Source organism: Scyliorhinus torazame, chromosome 3, assembly GCF_047496885.1.
Source record: "Scyliorhinus torazame isolate Kashiwa2021f chromosome 3, sScyTor2.1, whole genome shotgun sequence".
In the NCBI taxonomy this organism is placed as follows: domain Eukaryota; kingdom Metazoa; phylum Chordata; class Chondrichthyes; order Carcharhiniformes; family Scyliorhinidae; genus Scyliorhinus; species Scyliorhinus torazame.
In genome coordinates, this window is record NC_092709.1 from 187,863,108 (window position 1) to 187,883,859 (window position 20,752).

General features: G+C 48.9%; 1 long non-coding RNA gene across 1 annotated transcript in view; it reads right to left on the reverse strand.

Moving 5' to 3' along the window:
* LOC140408848 (uncharacterized) overlaps nt 1-20,752 on the reverse strand; it is a 215,120-nt gene that overhangs the window by 101,233 nt on the left and 93,135 nt on the right. The window contains exons 2-4 of the long non-coding RNA XR_011940218.1: nt 15,670-15,927; nt 15,218-15,349; nt 14,762-14,893 (exon numbers count right to left, since the gene is read on the reverse strand). This is a non-coding gene — a long non-coding RNA (uncharacterized lncRNA). The remainder of the gene's footprint in view (nt 1-14,761; nt 14,894-15,217; nt 15,350-15,669; nt 15,928-20,752) is intronic.

The following is a 20,752-nucleotide window of genomic DNA, read 5'->3' on the forward strand; positions in this document are numbered from 1 at the left end:
CCCTTCCAGGTCGAGAGCGATGCGTCCGACGTAGCTCTGGCCGCCACCCTCAACCAAGCGGGCAGACCCGTGGCCTTTTTCTCCCGTACCCTCCATGCTTCCGAAATTCGCCATTCCTCAGTCGAAAAAGAGGCATAAGCCATAGTAGAAGCTGTGCAACATTGGAGTCATTACCTGGCTGGCAGGAGATTCACTCTCCTCACTGACCAATGGTCGGTGGCGTTCATGTTTGATAATGCACAGCGGAACGAGATAAAAAAACGACAAGATCTTGTGGTGGAGGACTCTCCACCTACAACTACGAGATCTTGTATGGTCCCGGGAAGCTAAACAAACTTCCTGATGCCCTGTCCCGCGGCACATGTGCCACCGCACAAGTGGACCACCTCCGAGCCCTCCACGAGGACCTCTGACACCCAGGGGTCACTTGTTTTTTCCACTTCATTAAGACCTGCAACTTGCCCTACTCCACCGAGGAGGTCACGACAGCCACCAGGGACTGCCAAATCTGCGCGGAGTGCAAACCGTAATTGACGAGTACTCCCGGTTCCCCTTCGCCATCCCCTGCCCCGACATGACTGCCTCCACCATCATCAAGGCCCTCCATAGCATCTTTGCACTGTTCGGTTTCCCCGTGTACATACACAGTGATAGGGGGTCCTCCTTTATGAGCGACGAACTGCGTCAATTCCTGCTCAACAGGGGCATTGCCTCAAGCAGGACGACCAGTTACAACCCCCGGGGAAATGGGCAGGTAGAGAGGGAGAACCGAATGGTATGGAAGACCGTTGTACTGGCCCTACGATCCAGGAATCTCCCAGTCTCCCGCTGGCAAGAAGTCTTCCCGTAGGCCCTCCATGCCATCCGGTCACTGCTCTGTATAACTACCAACCAGACGCCTCATGAACGTCTCCTTGTCTTCCCCAGGAAGTCCTCCTCCGGGACCTCACTCCCAACCTGGATAGCAACACCCGGACCCATCCTGTTCCGGAAGCACGTGCGGGTGCACAAGTCGGACCCGTTGGTCGAGAGGGTCCACCTGCTGCACGCTAACCCCCAGTACGCCTACGTGGCATTCCCTGACGGCCGGCAAGATACAGTCTCCCTTCGGGGACCTGCCGCCCGCCGGAACCCCACGCGCATCTGAACCATTATCCCCCCCCCCCCCCCTCCACAGCACCTCACAGGAGGGTCAGTCCTCCCGCCGCTCCTGCCTAGGCCCTCCCACCCACCGATGCCCCTACAGGCACCCCCTCTCGTGTCAACCGTTTGCCCCACCAGCGCCGTCTAGGGGTAACGAAGCTGCCATGGAGGCCGAAGCCACGCTCCCGGAGTCGCAGACGCCCGGACCCCCACCAGAATCACTACCGAAGTTCAGACGATCCAGGAGGACGACCAGGCCACCAGACCGATTGCTTCAGTGTAACTGTAACTGTAACTGTAAATGAGCACTGAATGTATATATCTTCCACACTTGTAAATATTCTCGACAACCCTGTAAGGTGGTATCACGGTACCTCCATATCTGATCATACCATGTTAGATGCAATTGTAACCACTGGCCACCACCCCCGCCGGACTCTTCTTTAACAGGGGGTGAATGTGGTATTATCAGGTATTGCAGTACCCGAGAGACTGAAGACCATTGGTTAAACCTAGGCGTTTACCATTGGTTGTTTGGTATATAGCTCCGCCCTGACAGGCAGGGTATAAGAACCGGTGCCGCCCCAGCAGCCCTCATTTCTGTACCGAAGCTGCTGGGGAACAGTTCTAGTCTATTAAAGCCTTCAGTTATGTTACTACCTCGTCTTTAATTGTAATTGATCATGCATCACGCTGCTAATTCAAGTCTCTTGGAAATGTATGGTTTCAGTTCAGGATGTTTTCCTGTTAACCTCCCCTTTAGTACCACTTCCAGTACCTTTCCCATCACAGGATCATTTTTGGTATCTCTTTGTTCTTGAGCTGCAGCCTTTGAAACATTCTCAATTTGTGAACAGTAAAACAAATTAATGACTTGGTGGTATTTGACCAGCTGGTAAAGGCAGATGTGGTAATGCATCCGCACTGGCATGATTTTCGGATTGACAGTTTTTGATCTCATAGTAATGTACACAGTATTAACGACCTCATTGGAGTCTCCTTGCAGTCAATGAACGGATGGATACCTTTGTGTGACTCAAAAATAGCTGTTCAGAGCCTGTGGTCTGTCAACAATGTGAAGTGATAACCATAATGGTATTGGTGAAATTTCCATACACCAAATATGGTATTCAGTGTCTCCTTTTCCAACTGAAAGCAGTTAGATTCTGCACTTGTTAATGTACAAGATGTAAAAGCTATTGATCTTGCTACCCCTGAAGGTAGTATATGTGACACCACGGCTCTGACAGCGCATGGTGAAGCATCACAGGCACGTTGTAATGGTATCTTTGGGTTGAAATGTACCTACACTTCTGATTTTTTCAGTGCTTCTTTTGCAGATTAATATGCTTTTTCACAAACTGGTGTCCAGCACCATCCCTTTTTTGCGCACAATGTATGTAATGGTTTCAATAGGGTTACCAGATTCTGGACAAATTTTCCATAGTAGTTGATTAAACCTAGGAATGACATATGTCGAGTGATGTTTATTGGTCTCGGAGCCTCCAAAATGACTTCCATTTTTTTTTAGGTGCTTTATGCAGACCCTTACTATCAATTGCATGTCAAAAATATTGTAAGGATGTCTGGAAGAACTCACATTTATCTTTCCTGACACAAAGCCCATGCATTTGAAGTCAGTTTAGTGTAGCTTCTAAGTGTAAATGTTCTTGTTCATTTGTGCCGGTGATCAATATATCACCGAAGTAACACTGTACCCCATGTAAGCCATTAAGGATCTGGTCCGTTGAGCATTGAAATAAAGCTGGTGCTGACGTTATTCCAAAAGGCAATCTCTTGTAGTGGAACAGGCCTTTGTGAGTGATGGTGGTGAGCAGGCTGCTATTAATTTGCAAGTAGGCCTGCAATCGGTCAATCTTGCTGAACTTCTGTCCACTTGATAGAACTGTGAACAAATCTTCAATCATTCAATGGTAATGGGTTATTGACCTGCACGTAGTATTGGATTGATTGCTGTCTTAAAATCTCCGCAGATACGAATTGTACCATCCTGTTTCATGGCGGGTACAATAGGGGTTGCCTATCATCTTTTTCTTCTTTCCCATTTACTTGAGGTCTCCACAACACTGGCTGACCACTCTTCATCCTCTCCTCCTGTCGGTCACTCATTTCTCATCTAATCCTACTGTTCAAGTCTCTTGCCACTGCAGCTTTCAATATGGTCTTAGGCCTTCGTCTTGGCATTCCCATCTCCACTACTTGCCTCATCACTTGTACATTTCCTCTCTCTCTCTGTAACAGATCACCAAACCATTTCAATCTCTCCTTGATTACTTATTTTAATGTTCCCGCATTCTTCACCGACCCCCTGATGTGTTGGTTTCAGATTTTGGTCTTTCCCATTACTCCACATTTTTACACATACAAATCTGAATTTCATGCTCCAAAAATGGGACTGCTGTAAGTCCTGCAGAATTGTAATATCCAGCGTGGTGATGTTGAATTGCTGATTCCAATGTTATCACACCAGTTGGCAATTATACACTGGGTGGGCAGTCTCTGGAATCAGCAGATTTCTAATTAATGCAAATTAAGTTTGGTAGCAGTCTATTCGACTGCAATAATACCCCCCCAAAGCTTGCATGTTCTCCAAAGTCAGACGCCGGAATCGGGAAACGCGATTGGGCGGAGAATCAATTTTCACGCCGAAATCATGGCGGGAGCCGGTTTCACAGCAAATCACAATTCTCCGGTGCCTCGACAGCGGCGTCAATGCATTCCATTCCACATGTACCGTAAACGTCGTTGGCATATTTGAGATCATGACCTGGTATTCTCTGGGGCCTCCATGATTCTCTGCCTCCACTGAGGGGGAATTCCTAACGCGAGGTTCACTTGTACTTTTAAATATCGGGAAACAGGCGGCATGGCTGATGATAGAGAGAGAGGACACACAGACGCAGACCGGGGGTGACTGTGGCGATGTCCAGGCACGGACCCCAATTCCCAGGGTCTGCAAGGCAGCCATCTTGCTGCGCACCCCACTGACCACCTATCTTTGCCTTGGTTCTGCAGAGTGACACCGGCCGGATGGATACCCCACCCCACCACCCCAGTACCCCAACCTCATCGATACCACCCCCACCATCCACCATACCACCCCCCCCACCGGCTGCCACCCGCAGGGCATCACGCAGCCAAACCCAAGGGAAACGCCCATAGTAGCCCCTGTGGGGGGGGACAGGAGCCGCGGAGTGACCCCATGGGCAGTTGCAGCCGACGGTACCCCTGGCTGCAGGATAGGCGCTAGGGCCAGAGGCCCCCACGGTGCCGGGCAGCAACGGGGCCAGGTGTGCGGGGATGGGGGAAGAGGGGGGGGGGGGGGAGATGACATACGGGGACAGTGTCCGCAGTGCCAACCAGGGCCACTATGTAGTCCGGCAGACCTGTTGGGCACGGGGTACACACCATGCTAACTAGTTGGCCATTCCCCCCTGCAAATAATGGGTATTGGAATTCAACCAGCAATGATGGCCTTACTCCTAGTCACCCCAGCCCTGGGGGATGCACTGTAACTGCACAAGCTGGGGCTGCTCGAGGGGGAGGAAGCTGCAGCAGTGCATCCTGCCCCAGAGGAACAGGAGACAGCCGCTGAGGATGGAGAGCCGGCTGCCCTACAAGCCGACAAGGAGAAGGAGCAAAGGAGGTGCCACAGGAGGCCTCACGTGTATCGGCAGCACCTGTCGTGCGAGGACCTGCCGGATCGGGCATGCCATCGACGACTCCGGCTGAGCAGGGGGACAGTGCGGCATATATGCCAGATCATGGCGCACCTGGCACCGCGGGGGAATGGGGGAGGACTCCCGCGCCCGGTGGCCATCAAGGTGATGGTCGCCCTGAACGTTTATGCCGCAGGATCCTTCCAGGTGCCATAAGACCTGAAGACCATAAGACATAGGAGCGGAAGGCCATTCGGCCCATCGAGTCCACTCCGCCATTCAATCATGGCTGATTTCAACTCCATTTACCCGTTCTCTCTCCATAGCCCTTAATTCCTCGAGAAATCAAGAATTTATCAACTTCTGTCTTAAAGACACTCAACGTCCCGGCCTCCACCGCCCTCTGTGGTAATGAATTCCACAGACCCACCACTCTCTGGCTGAAGACATTTCTCCTCATCTCTGTTCTAAAGAGACTCCCTTTTATTCTAAGGCTGTGCCCCCGGGTCCTAGTCTCCCCTGCTAATGGAAACAACTTCCCTACGTCCACCCTATCTAAGCCATTCATTATCTTGTAAGTTTCTATTAGATCTCCCCTCAACCTCCTAAACTCCAATGAATATAATCCCAGGATCCTCAGACGTTCATCGTATGTTAGGCCTACCATTCCTGGGATCATCCGTGTGAATCTCCGCTGGACCCGCTCCAGTGCCAGTATGTCCTTCCTGAGGTGTGGGGCCCAAAATTGCTCACAGTATTCTAAATGGGGCCTAACTAATGCTTTATAAAGCTTCAGAAGTACATCCCTGCTTTTATATTCTAAGCCTCTTTTTTTTTTTATTAAATATTTTATTGAAAATTTTTGGTCAACCAACACAGTACATTGTGCATCCTTTACACAATATTATAACCACACAAATAACAATGACCTATTTTATAAACAAAAAAAAAAAATGAATAAATAATAAATAACAAAAATAAAAACTAGCCCTAATTGGCAACTGCCTTGTCACAAGTAACACTCTCCAAAAATATAATTTAACAGTCCAATATATAATTATCTGTAGCAACGACCTATACATACTATACAGTATATATTAACAACCCTGAGAGTCCTTCTGGTTCCTCCCCCACCCCCCCCCCCCCCCGATCCTGGGCTGCTGCTGCTGCCTTCTTTTTCCCATTCCGTCTATCTTTCTGCGAGGTATTCGACGAACGGTTGCCACCGCCTGGTGAACCCTTGAGCCGACCCCCTTAGGACGAACTTAATCCGCTCTAGCTTTATAAACCCCGCCATGTCATTTATCCAGGTCTCCACCCCCGGGGGCTTGGCTTCTTTCCACATTAGCAATATCCTGCGCCGGGCTACTAGGGACGCAAAGGCCAAAACATCGGCCTCTCTCGCCTCCTGCACTCCAGGCTCTTGTGCAACCCCAAATATAGCCAACCCCCAGCTTGGTTCGACCCGGACTCCTACTACTTTTGAAAGCACCTTTGTCACCCCCATCCAAAACCCCTGTAGTGCCGGGCATGACCAAAACATATGGGTATGATTCGCTGGGCTTCTCGAGCACCTCGCACACCTATCCTCCACCCCAAAAAATTTACTGAGCCGTGCTCCAGTCATATGTGCCCTGTGTAATACCTTAAACTGAATCAGGCTTAGCCTGGCACACGAGGACGACGAGTTTACCCTGCTTAGGGCATCTGCCCACAGCCCCTCCTCGATCTCCTCCCCCAGCTCTTCTTCCCATTTCCCTTTTAGTTCATCTACCATAGTCTCCCCTTCGTCCCTCATTTCCCTATATATATCTGACACCTTACCATCCCCCACCCATGTCTTTGAGATCACTCTGTCCTGCACCTCTTGTGTCGGGAGCTGCGGGAATTCCCTCACCTGTTGCCTCGCAAAAGCCCTCAGTTGCATATACCTGAATGCATTCCCTTGGGGCAACCCATATTTCTCGGTCAGCGCTCCCAGACTCGCGAACTTCCCATCCACAAACAGATCTTTCAGTTGCGTTATTCCTGCTCTTTGCCACATTCCATATCCCCCATCCATTCCCCCCGGGGCAAACCTATGGTTGTTTCTTATCGGGGACCCCCCCAAGGCTCCACTCTTTCCCCTATGCCGTCTCCACTGTCCCCAAATCTTCAGTGTAGCCACCACCACCGGGCTTGTGGTGTAGTTCCTCGGTGAGAACGGCAATGGGGCTGTCACCATAGCCTGTAGGCTAGTCCCCCTACAGGACGCCCTCTCTAATCTCTTCCACGCCGCTCCCTCCTCCTCTCCCATCCACTTACTCACCATTGAAATATTAGCGGCCCAATAATACTCACTTAGGCTCGGTAGCGCCAGCCCCCCCCTATCCCTGCTACGCTGTAAGAATCCCTTCCTCACTCTCGGGGTCTTCCCGGCCCACACAAAACCCATGATGCTCTTTTCAATCCTTTTAAAAAAAAGCCTTCGTAATCACCACCGGGAGGCACTGAAACACAAAGAGGAATCTCGGGAGGACCACCATCTTAACCGCCTGCACCCTCCCTGCCATTGACAGGGATACCATATCCCATCTCTTGAAATCCTCCTCCATCTGTTCCACCAACCGCGTTAAATTTAACCTATGCAATGTGCCCCAATTCTTAGCTATCTGGATCCCCAGGTAACGAAAGTCCCTTGTTACCTTCCTCAACGGTAGGTCCTCTATTTCTCTACTCTGCTCCCCTGGATGCACCACAAACAACTCACTTTTCCCCATGTTCAATTTATACCCTGAAAAATCCCCAAACTCCCCAAGTATCCGCATTATTTCTGGCATCCCCTCCGCCGGGTCCGCCACGTATAGTAGCAAATCGTCCGCATACAAAGATACCCGGTGCTCTTCTCCTCCCCTAAGTACTCCCCTCCACTTCTTGGAACCCCTCAACGCTATCGCCAGGGGCTCAATCGCCAGTGTAAACAATAATGGGGACAGAGGGCATCCCTGCCTTGTCCCTCTATGGAGCCGAAAATATGCAGATCCCCGTCCATTCGTGACCACGCTCGCCACTGGGGCCCTATACAACAGCTGCACCCATCTAACGTACCCCTCTCCAAAACCAAATCTCCTCAACACCTCCCACAAATAATCCCACTCCACTCTATCAAATGCTTTCTCGGCATCCATCGCCACTACTATCTCCGTTTCTCCCTCTGGTGGGGCCATCATCATTACCCCTAACAACCTCCGTATATTCGTGTTCAGCTGTCTCCCCTTCACAAACCCAGTTTGGTCCTCGTGGACCACCCCCGGGACACATTCCTCTATTCTCATTGCCATTACCTTGGCCAGGACCTTGGCATCTACATTTAGGAGGGAAATAGGTCTATAGGACCCGCATTGTAGCGGGTCCTTTTCCTTCTTTAAGAGAAGCGATATCGTTGCTTCAGACATAGTCGGGGGCAGTTGTCCCCTTTCCTTTGCCTCATTAAAGGTCCTCGTCAGTACCGGGGCGAGCAAATCCACATATTTTCTATAGAATTCGACTGGGAATCCATCCGGTCCCGGGGCCTTTCCCGCCTGCATGCTCCTAATTCCTTTCACCACTTCTTCTACCTCGATCTGTGCTCCCAGTCCCACCCTTTCCTGCTCTTCCACCTTGGGAAATTCCAGCCGATCCAAGAAGCCCATCATTCTCTCCCTCCCATCCGGGGGTTGAGCTTCATATAATTTTTTATAAAATGTCTTGAACACTCCATTCACTCTCTCCGCTCCCCGCTCCATCTCTCCTTCCTCATCCCTCACTCCCCCTATTTCCCTCGCTGCTCCCCTTTTCCTCAATTGGTGTGCCAGCAACCTGCTCGCCTTCTCCCCATATTCGTACTGTACACCCTGTGCCTTCCTCCATTGTGCCTCTGCAGTGCCTGTAGTCAGCAAGTCAAATTCTACATGTAGCCTTTGCCTTTCCCTGTACAGTCCCTCCTCCGGTGCTTCCGCATATTGTCTGTCCACCCTCAAAAGTTCTTGCAGCAACCGCTCCCGTTCCTTACTCTCCTGCTTCCTTTTATGTGCCCTTATTGATATCAGCTCTCCTCTAACCACCGCCTTCAACGCCTCCCAGACCACTCCCACCTGGACCTCCCCATTATCATTGAGTTCCAAGTACTTTTCAATGCACCCCCTCACCCTTAGACACACCCCCTCATCTGCCATTAGTCCCATGTCCATTCTCCAGGGTGGGCGCCCTCCTGTTTCCTCCCCTATCTCCAAGTCCACCCAGTGTGGAGCGTGATCCGAAATGGCTATAGCCGTATACTCCGTTCCCCTCACCTTCGGGATCAATGCCCTACCCAGCACAAAAAAGTCTATTCGCGAGTAGACTTTATGGACATAGGAGAAAAACGAGAACTCCTTACTCCTAGGTCTGCTAAATCTCCACGGGTCTACACCTCCCATCAGCTCCATAAAATCTTTAAGTACCTTGGCTGCTGCCGGCCTCCTTCCAGTCCTGGACTTCGACCTATCCAGCCCTGGTTCCAACACCGTATTAAAATCTCCCCCCATTATCAGCTTTCCCATCTCTAGGTCCGGAATGCGTCCTAGCATCCGCCTCATAAAATTGGCATCATCCCAGTTCGGGGCATATACGTTTACCAAAACCACCGTCTCCCCCTGTAGTTTGCCACTCACCATCACGTATCTGCCCCCGTTATCCGCCACTATAGTCTTTGCCTCGAACATTACCCGCTTCCCCACTAATATAGCCACCCCCCTGTTTTTCGCATCTAGCCCCGAATGGAACACCTGCCCCACCCATCCTTTGCGTAGCCTAACCTGGTCTATCAGTTTCAGGTGCGTTTCCTGTAACATAACCACATCTGCCTTAAGTTTCTTAAGGTGTGCGAGTACCCGTGCCCTCTTTATCGGCCCGTTCAGCCCTCTCACGTTCCACGTGATCAGCCGAGTTGGGGGGCTTCCTACCCCCCCCCCTGTCGATTAGCCATCACCTTTTTCCAGCTCCTCACCCGGTTCCCTCGCAGCTGTATCTCCCCCAGGCGGTGCCCCCCCGCCCATCCTCTCCCATACCAGCTCCCCCCTCTCCCCAGCAGCAGCAACCCAGTAATTCGCCCCTCCCACCCCCCCCCCCCCCCCGCTAGATCCCCCGCTAGCGTAATTACTCCCCCCATGTTGCTCCCAGAAGTCAGCAAACTCTGGCTGACCTCGGCTTCCCCCCGTGACCTCGGCTCGCACCGTGCGACGCCCCCTCCTTCCTGCTTCTCTATTCCCGCCATGATTATCATAGCGCGGGAACCAAGCCCGCGCTTCTCCCTTGGCCCCGCCCCCAATGGCCAACGCCCCATCTCCTCCACCTCCCCTCCTCCCCCATCACCACCTGTGGGAGAGAGAAAAGTTACCGCATCGCAGGATTAGTACATAAAACCCCTCTTTGCCCCCCACATTCGCCCCACCACTTTGTTCGAACGTTCTTTTTAATAACCCGCTCATTCCAGTTTTTCTTCCACAATAAAAGTCCACGCTTCATCCGCCGTCTCAAAGTAGTGGTGCCTCTCTCGATATGTGACCCACAGTCTTGCCGGTTGCAGCATTCCAAATTTTATCTTCTTTTTATGAAGCACCGCCTTGGCCCGATTAAAGCTCGCCCTCCTTCTCGCCACCTCCGCACTCCAGTCTTGATAAACGCGGATCACCGCGTTCTCCCATTTACTACTCCGAGTTTTCTTCGCCCATCTAAGGACCATTTCTCTATCCTTAAAACGGAGGAATCTCACCACTATGGCTCTGGGAATTTCTCCTGCTCTCGGTCCTCGCGCCATCACTCGGTATGCTCCCTCCACCTCCAACGGACCTGCCGGGGCCTCCGCTCCCATTAACGAGTGCAGCATCATGCTCACATATGCCCCGACGTCCGCTCCCTCCACACCTTCAGGAAGACCAAGAATCCTCAGGTTGTTCCTCCTTGCGTTGTTTTCCAGTGCCTCCAACCTTTCCACACATCGTTTCTGATGTGCCTCCTGCGTCTCCGTCTTCACCACCAGGCCCTGTATATCGTCCTTATTCTCGGCTGCCTTTGCCTTCACGACCCGAAGCTCCCGCTCCTGGGTCTTTTGTTCCTCCTTTAGCCCTTCGATCGCCTGTAGTATCGGGGCCAACAGCTCTTTCTTCATTTCCTTTTTGATCTCTTCCACACAGCATTTCAAGAACTCTTGTTGTTCAGGGCCCCATGTTAAACTGCCACCTTCCGACGCCATCTTGGTTTTTGCTTGCCTTCCTTGCCGCTGTTCTAAAGGATCCACTGCAATCTGGCCACTTCCCTCTCCTTTTTCCATCCGTATCCAGGGGGGATTCCCTTCTGGTTTACCGCACAGTGTTTTTAGCCGTCAAAATTGCCGTTGGGGCTCCTATCAAGAGCCCAAAAGTCCGTTTCACAGGGAGCTGCCGAAATGTGCGACTCAGCTGGTCATCGCCGCACCCGGAAGTCATATTCCAAGCTTGAGATGAATGACAACATTGCATTTGCTTTCTTAATTACGGACTCAACCTGCAAGTTTACCTTTAGAGAATCCTGGACTAGGACTCCCAAGTCCCTTTGCACTTCAGCATTATGAATTTTGTCACCGTTTAGAAAATAGTCCATGCCTCTATTCTTTTTTCCAAAGTGCAAGACCTCGCACTTGCCCACGTTGAATTTCATCAGCCATTTCTTGGACCACTCTCCTAAACTGTCTAAATCTTTCTGCAGCCTCCCCACCTCCTCCATTCTACCTGCCCCTCCACCTATCTTTGTATCATCGGCAAACTTAGCCAGAATGCCCCCAGTCCCGTCATAGATTACATAGATTACATAGAACATACAGTGCAGAAGGAGGCCATTCGGCCCATCGAGTCTGCACCGACCCACATTAATCCCTCACTTCCACCTTATCCCCGCAACCCAATAACCCCTCCCAACCCTTATGGACACTACGGGTAATTAAGCATGGCCAATCCACCTAACCTGCACGTCTTTGGACTGTGGGAGGAAACCGGAGCACCCGGAGGAAACCCACGGGGAGAACGTGCAAACTCCGCACAGACAGTGACCCAGCAGGGAATCGAACCTGGGACCCTGGCGCTGTGAAGCCACAGTGCTAATCACTTGTGCTACCGTGCTGCCCACGATCTGTCATCTAGATCGTTAATATATAAAGAGAACAGCTGTAGCCCCAACACTGAACCCTGCGGGACACCACTCGTCACCGGTTGCCATTCCGAAAAAGAACCTTTTATCCCAACTCTCTGCCTTCTGCCTGACAGCCAATCGTCAATCCATGTTAGTACCTTGCCTCGAATACCATGGGCCCTTATTTTACTCAGCAGTCTCCCGTGAGGCACCTTATCAAAGGCCTTTTGGAAGCCAAGATAGATAACATCCATTGGCTCTCCTTGGTCTAACCTATTTGTTATCTCTTCAAAGAACTCTAACAGGTTTGTCAGGCACGACCTCCCCTTACTAAATCCATGCTGACTTGTCCTAATCTGACCCTGCACTTCCAAGAATTTAGAAATCTCATCCTTAACAATGGATTCTAGAATCGTGCCAACAACCGAGGTTAGGCTAATTGGCCTATAATTTTCCATCTATTTCCTTGTTCCCTTCTTGAACAGGGGGGTTACAACAGCGATTTTCCAATCCTCTGGGACTTTCCCGGACTCCAGTGACTTTTGAAAGATCATAACTAACGCCTCCACTATTTCTTCAGCTATCTCCTTTAGAACTCTAGGATGTAGTCCATCTGGGCCCGGAGATTTATCAATTTTTAGACCTCTTAGTTTCTCTAGCACTTTCTCCTTTGTGGGGATCTCTCCGGGATCTCCCAGAGCTTGTTGCAGGTGCATCCTCGTCGTCACGGAAGCCCTATATGCCCAGTTGGCACAATACACCCATTTCAATGTGGACCAAGGCCATCAGGATGTCCGGGCAGCGGGGTTCGCTATCATTGCCAAGATGCCCCGGATCCTCCCGTGGTGTTTATTTGCTGTAACCTACTTTGATACAAGTTTGAATAAAATGCATTTAAAAGGAAAAAAAAAGATGCCCCGGATCCAGGGTTGATCAACAGGATGCTTGTTGCCCTGCAAGCATCTGCCGATGACAGGCCGCTCTACACAAACCAAAAGGGACTCCACTCAATGAACGTGTAGCTGGTGTATGACTATCAGATGAGCATCATGCATGTCTGCGCCCAATACCCGCACAGTGTGCACGACATCTTTATCCTGGCATACTCGATGATTCCCCCTCCTCCCACTCAGCCTACCCCTCCCGAACGCCAGACAAATAGCCCACCATAAACCAAAATACCCCCTCCCCTACCCAACGAAACAAATACCTGAAATCTAAGCTTGTTCCCTTAAGAAAGAAAAGAAAGCCCGCCATAGGTAATCAGCTGCAGCCATTTCGCTCTCGAATCGCCTTCATCAGATCTTCAGCAACCGCTTGTCACTGTTTCTTAAACTCCCACAACAAGAATTTCACCAATGTCTCGGTTGTCCACTGAGGGGCAACGACGTCACAGAGACCTCCGCCATTTTCTCCCTTTCGGAGTCTCGAGAGACTTCCGAATCAGATGAAGATTCCTTGCCTGATTTATTCCTAGTATTACACCTCTTAGACATCACTTGACAGAGGGGATCTAATTCTGTCACTCTGTACCAATTTCTTCCACCCGTTAAATGGGTAAAAAGGGCCAAAAACCAAATCCCCAGGCAGGAGCCACCTCATGTGTGACTACTCACCTCATAGCTACCACTGGAAGTCCGGATAAAAATATTTTTTTTAAAAAGGAAGTCACCCAAAGACGAGCCGGTTATACCATACCAAACCACAATGTTGCTCTTGTACAGCTTGGCTTTGGCCTTATTAAATGCCGCACGCCTTCTCACCAGCTCTGCCGTGACATCTTGGTATATTATGATGGCATGGCCCTCCCATCTACAGTCTTGATGGTCCTTCGTCCACCTCAGAACCCACTCTGCATCCAGTTATTGATGAAACCTGACTACGATCGCCCATAGTCGCTCCCCAGATCTGGGCTTCTGCTTCAGCGATTGTTGAGCCCGGTCTAACTCAGGAGGGGTTGGAAAGACCCCCTCTCCCACCAACTTTCTGAACATCTTGGACACATTGCCCGTGGAGTTTAAGCCTTCCAGGCCCTCTGGCAGCTCAATGATTCTTAAGTTTTGTTGTCTGGAGCGATTCTCCAGATTGTTGACCTTGGCCTTTAAGTCATTCGCTCCTCAGCCAGCAACGCCAACTCTGCCTCCAGAGAGACAGTCCGATCACCTTGGTCAGAGAGTTCAACCTCTACCTTCTGCAATGTCGCCCCTTGTAACTCTAGCCGCTGGTCCATCTTGTCCATGACAGCCCGAATTGGGGACAACGCCCCCACCATTGCCAGATTATCAGTGACTGCCTGCCACTGCTTCTTAAATTTGTTGGTCAAGAAGCTAACCAATTTCTCAGTCATCCACTGAGGGGCCAATGGCACCGCAGAAGCCTTTTCCACATTCCCTCCTGCTCAGGCGCAAAAGACTTTGGAGTCTGACGACGATCCCTTGCCCGACTTCTGCCTTGTGTTATATTTACCAGACATTACTCGTACGAGGAGATCTTATGCCATCAAACTACACAAAGTTCCTCCAAAAAGTCGCCCATAAACCGGACAAAAAGGGCCCAAACCAAGAACGCCACTGCGTGTGCAACTGCTCACCACATAGGCATAGCCGCCACTGGAAGTCCTTGTCCCAGCTGGGGATATTCATGAAGGCCCTGCCTTCTCAGCCTTGTCCCTCATCTGAGGTGTGGTGACCCTCAGATTAAATTACCATCAGTCATGTCTCTTTCTCAAAAGGAAGAGCAGCCAATGGTCCTCTAAGACGATGGCGACTTTCACTCACCAATGTGCTGGCATCTGCGCTGGCGCTGAGTGCAGTGTAAAGATGTGATGCTGCATCCTCTGGTGCTTCCTCTTCCTCCTCAGATGTCAAATGGGACCCTTGGGCTTGTTTTACTAGTGGTCGATGTTGCGCCTATGTAGGAGGCAGAAATAGGGATAGTTAAGGCCATGTTCTAACTTTGAGGTGACTATGTAGAGTCAAACTTCCTCATTGACATTGCTGTAAACATTGTGAAATGTTACTCATTGCTTGCATTTTACGACTTTCAACTCGCACTCACTCTTTACTCCCCGATGCACAAGAGCCTTCAAAATTAAAAACCATTCAAAGCCTCTTTCCTAACAGCAGACAGGATATTAAGCAACCTCCCATCCCCAGCCCTCTTAACACATCTGTTTCCCATTGTAAATAATATCCCTTGCAATCTTACCATTTGAGACCTTCCTCGTATCTCACCTCTTCCAATGGACTGGTTGCACTAATTCGCTGAAGCTACAGCACCAACTCCTCTATGGGTGTGTGGATGGCCAGGTTTGCAACAAGACCTCCTCTCTTGCTTCTCTTCCTAATGTTGTGCACCCTCTTCTCCTGCAATTAAAGTGTAACATTTTAATGAATTTTGATAGCATGTACAATCAATCCTTCCTATATATGGCCTAGGAGAACTCTAAAAACTGCACAATTTTCACAATGATTTGCACACACTAACCGGTCAGCCTTTCAGACTTTCCCTCCCCACCTTACTCACCCCACCTCTCAAAGCCCCTTCACAGACATTGTTGCAATGTTGAGTGGCATTTGCGTATCATATTGCCTCACACCTTTAGAGAGCACAGCAGACAATCCGCTAATGGAGCCTTCAGAAAGTCTTTCATGCATCTACATATCTATAATGGTAATGCACTCACCCTTGCAGAATTCACAAGTTCATTTAAGCATTTGAGGCACTATGTCCATGTTCTTTGGATGACCCCAAAGCCGCTGACCTCTGCTTTGATCTTTTAATGTTGCTTTGGTCAGACTGGGAGGTCCCATTTTATGTCAGCAGGCACGAGGACCTCCCACCTGTCACTTACAGCCTGAAGGAGGGCTCGCAGGGAATCATCCTTGAACCTTAGGGTCATCCTGGAATTCTTGCACTCCCTTGGTTCACTACTCCCTGGCATCTGTGGAGAGAGGCAGAGAGTTAACAGATCTATGCGTCATATCTTTATTCACAGTTCATGTTCATCAGTATCATGGTTCAGCTGCATTCGTATCAATGGTCCTGAATTTTCCCACAGTAAAAGCAATCATAATTATGAAGAATAAATGTATTCGCCTCTTGCCACAGCACCATATGAGTGGCCGGGACCTCCTTCCAGGTGACAGCCTGTTCATTGACTGTGATGTTGTGGTGGCTCGAACAGTACACTGGAGGCTTCAAACAAAAGGGTTTATTGGTGAAAGGCAAGGGCAGTTAGATAACAGGCACAGAACACTTCAGCTCCTTGGTACACACTGCCCAGGGTCCTGTGCCCAAGGCCCCGCACAAACTCCCTATTGGCCTGGGACCGCGTGCTCCCAGGTGCTTAGCTTTGAGCCTGTCACGTGGTCCATGAAGCCTACCCTCTGTCACATTACCACAGAAGCCCACCATCTGCAAATGTTGTTGGTCAACAACATATGTGGCATTTTTCAATGGCAGGGGCATGAGTCAGCAAGCCACTGGTAGTTAAGAACATAAGAACTAGGAGCAGGAGTAGGCCATCTGGCCCCTCGAGCCTGCTCCGCCATTCAATGAGATCATGGCTGATCTTTTGTGGACTCAGCTCCACTTTCCGGCCCGAACACCATAACCCTTAATCCCTTTATTCTTCAAAAAACTATCTATCTTTATCTTAAAAACATTTAATGAAGGAGCCTCTACTGCTTCACTGGGCAAGGAATTCCATAGATTCACAACCCTTTGGGTGAAGAAGTTCCTCCTAAACTCAGTCCTAAATCTACTTCCCCTTATTTTGAGGCTATGCCCCCTAGTTCTGCTTTCACCCGCCAGTGGAAACAACCTGCCCGCATCTATCCTATCGATTCCCTTCATAATCTTATATGTTTCTATAAGATCCCCCCTCATCCTTCTAAATTCCAACGAGTACAGTCCCAGTCTACTCAACCTCTCCTCGTAATCCAACCCCTTCAGCTCTGGGATTAACCTAGTGAATCTCCTCTGCACACCCTCCAGTGCCAGTACATCCTTTCTCAAGTAAGGAGACCTAAACTGAACACAATACTCCAGGTGTGGCCTCACTAACACCTTATACAATTGCAGCAGAACCTCCCTAGTCTTAAACTCCATCCCTCTAGCAATGAAGGACAAAATTCCATTTGCCTTATTAATCACCTGTTGCACCTGAAAACCAACTTTCTGCGACTCATGCACGAGCACACCCAGGTCTCTCTGCACAGCAGCATGTTTTAATATTTTATCATTTAAATAATAATCCCTTTTGCCATTATTCTTACCAAAATGGATAACCTCACATTTGTCAACATTGTATTCAATCTGCCAGACCCTAGCCCATTCACTTAGCCTGTCCAAATCCCTCTGCAGACTTCCAGTATCCTCTGCACTTTTTGCTTTACCACTTATCTTAGTGTCGTCTGCAAACTTGCACACATTGCCCTTGGTCCCCAACTCCAAATCATCTATGTAAATTGTGAACAGTTGTGGGCCCAACACTGATCCCTGAGGGACACCACTAGCTACTGATTGCCAACCAGAGAAACACCCATTAATCCCCACTCTTTGCTTTCTATTAATTAACCAATCCTCTATCCATGCTCCTATTTTCCCCTTAATGCCATGCATCTTTATCTTATGGATCAACCTTTTGTGTGGCACCTTGTCAAAGGCTTTCTGGAAATCCAGATATACCACATCCATTGGCTCCCCGTTATCTACCGCACTGTTAATGTCCTCAAAAAATTCCACTAAATTAGTTAGGCACGACCTGCCCTTTATGAACCCATGCTGCGTCTGTCCAATGGGACAATTTCCATCCAGATGCCTCGCTATTTCTTCCTTGATGATAGATTCCAGCATCTTCCCTACTACCGAAGTTAAGCTCACTGGCCTATAATTACCCACTTTCTGCCTACCTCCTTTTTTAAACAGTGGTGTCACGTTTGCTAATTTCCAATCCGCCAGGACCACCCCAGAGTCTAGTGAATTTTGGTAAATTATCACTAGTGCATTTGCAATTTCCCGAGCCATCTCTTTTAGCACTCTGGGATGCATTCAATCATGCCAGGAGACTTGTCTACCTTTAGCCCCATTAGCTTGCCCATCACTACCTCCTTGGTGATATCAATCCTCTCAAGGTCCTCACCTGTCATAGCCTCATTTCCATCAGTCACTGGCATGTTATTTGTGTCTTCCACTGTGAAGACCGACCCAAAAAACCTGTTCAGTTCCTCAGCCATTTCCTCATCTCCCATTATTAAATCTCCCTTCTCATCCTCTAAAGGACCAATATTTACCTTAGCCACTCTTTTTTGTTTTATGTATTTGTAGAAACTTTTACTATCTGTTTTTATATTCTGAGCAAGTTTACTCTCATAATCTATCTTACTCTTCTTTATAGCTTTTTTAGTAGCTTTCTGTTGCCCCCTAAAGATTTCCCAGTCCTCTCGTCTCCCACTGATCTTTGCTACTTTGTATGCTTTTTCCTTCAATTTGATACTCTCCCTTATTTCCTTAGATATCCACGGTCGATTGTCCCTCTTTTTACCGTCCTTCCTTTTTGTTGGTATAAACCTTTGCTGGGCACTGTGAAAAATCACTTGGAAGGGTCTCCACTGTTCCTCAACTGTTTCACCATAAAGTCTTTGCTCCCAGTCTACCTTAGCTAGTTCTTCTCTCATCCCATTGTAATCTCCTTTGTTTAAGCACAAAACACTAGTGCTTGATTTTACCTTCTCACCCTCCATCTGTATTTTAAATTCCACCATATTGTGATCGCTCCTTCCGAGAGGATCCCTAACTATGAGATCCTGAATCAATCCTGTCCCATTACACAGGACCAGATCTAGGAACGCTTGTTCCCTCGTAGGTTCCATTACATACTGTTCGAGGAAACTATCGCGGATACATTCTATAAACTCCTCCTCAAGGCTGCCTTGACCGACCTGGTTAAACCAATCAACATGTAGATTAAAATCCCCCATGATAACTGCTGTACCATTTCTACATGCATCTGTTATTTCTTTGTTTATAGCCTGCCCCACCATAATGTTACTATTTGGTGGCCTATAGATTACTCCTATCAGTGACTTTTTCGCCTTACTATTCCTGATTTCCACCCAAATGGATTCAACCTTATCCTCCATAGCACCGATGTCATCCCTTACTGTTGCCCGGATGTCATCCTTAAATAACAGAGCTACACCACCTCCCTTACCATCCACTCTGTCCTTCCGAAAAGTTTGATACCCTCGGATATTTAACTCCCAGTCGTGACCATCCTTTAACCATGTTTCAGTAATGGCCACTAAATCATAGACATTCACGATGATTTGCGCCATCAACTCATTTACCTTATTCCGAATACTACGAGCATTCAGGTAAAGTACACTTATGTTGGCTTTTTTACCTCTGTTCTTAATCTTAACACCTCGATCAGTAACCTCTCCTAAGTTATATTTCCTCTTAACCTTTCTCCTAATTTTCCTTGTCGTCGGACCCACATCTTCCTGTAACAACCTGCCGCATCGCTTACCATTAATGTTTTCACTTCCCGTTTTATTTCTTTTAGTATTCCTGGTCCTATTCACTGAGCTCCCCTCAGTCACTGTACCTTGTACTGTCGCCCTTTTTGATTTTTGACTATGGCTTCTCTGCCTTACACTTTCCCCCTTACTGCCTTTTATTTCTGTCCCTGTTTTACTACCTTCCAACTTCCTGCATCGGTTCCCATCCCCCTGCCACATTAGTTTAAACTCTCCCCAACAGCTCTAGCAAACACCACCCCTAGTTATGGTTGTTGGAAACCACTCATCTCAGTTCCAGGACATCACTGCTGGAGTTCCTCAGGAAAATGTCCTCTGCCCAACCATCTTCGGCTCTTTCAGAAGTGTGGATGTTCACCAATGATTGCACAATGTTTAGTACCATTCGCAACTCCTCAGATAGTGAAGCAGTCTGTGTCCATGTGCAGCAAGACCTGGACAATTTTCAGGCCTGGGATGTTAAATGGCAAATGACATTATTGCCACACAAATACCAGGCAACAACCATCTCCAACTAACGAGAGTCTAACTATCTTCCCTTAATATTCAATGGCATTACCATTGTTGAATCACCCACTATCAACCTTATAAACCCTCCCATATCTTATTTGCCATTCTGTCAGATAACCCACTAGAACAGCACTCCTTAAACATTTACTCCCTCCACTACCAGTACATTTGCCAGCAGTGTGCAACATTTACAAGATGCATTGCAGAAACTGACCAAGGCTCCTTGACAGCACCTTTCAAATGCATGACCTTTACCATCTCACAATCAGTAAGAATAAACAACAACATCTCCTCCACAATAGTTCTCAATACCGGGACCCCGCAAGGCTGTGTACTTAGCCCCCTACTATACTCCCTGTACACACACGACTGTGTGGCATAATTTGATTCCAACTCCATCTACAAGTTTGGTGACGATACGACCATAGTGGGCCGGATCTCGAATAACGACGAGTCAGAATGCAGGAGGGAGTTAGAGAACCTACTGGAGTGGTGCAACGACAACCATCTATCCCTCAATGCCAGCAAAATTAAAGAGCTGGTCATTGACTTTAGGAAGCAAAGTACTGTACACACCCCTGTCAGCATCAACGGGGCTGAGGTGGAGATCGTTCGCAGTTTCAAATTCCTAGGGGTGTACATCACCAAAAAAATCTGTCCTGGTCCACCCACATCGACGCTACCATCAGGAAAGCACAACAGCACCTATACATC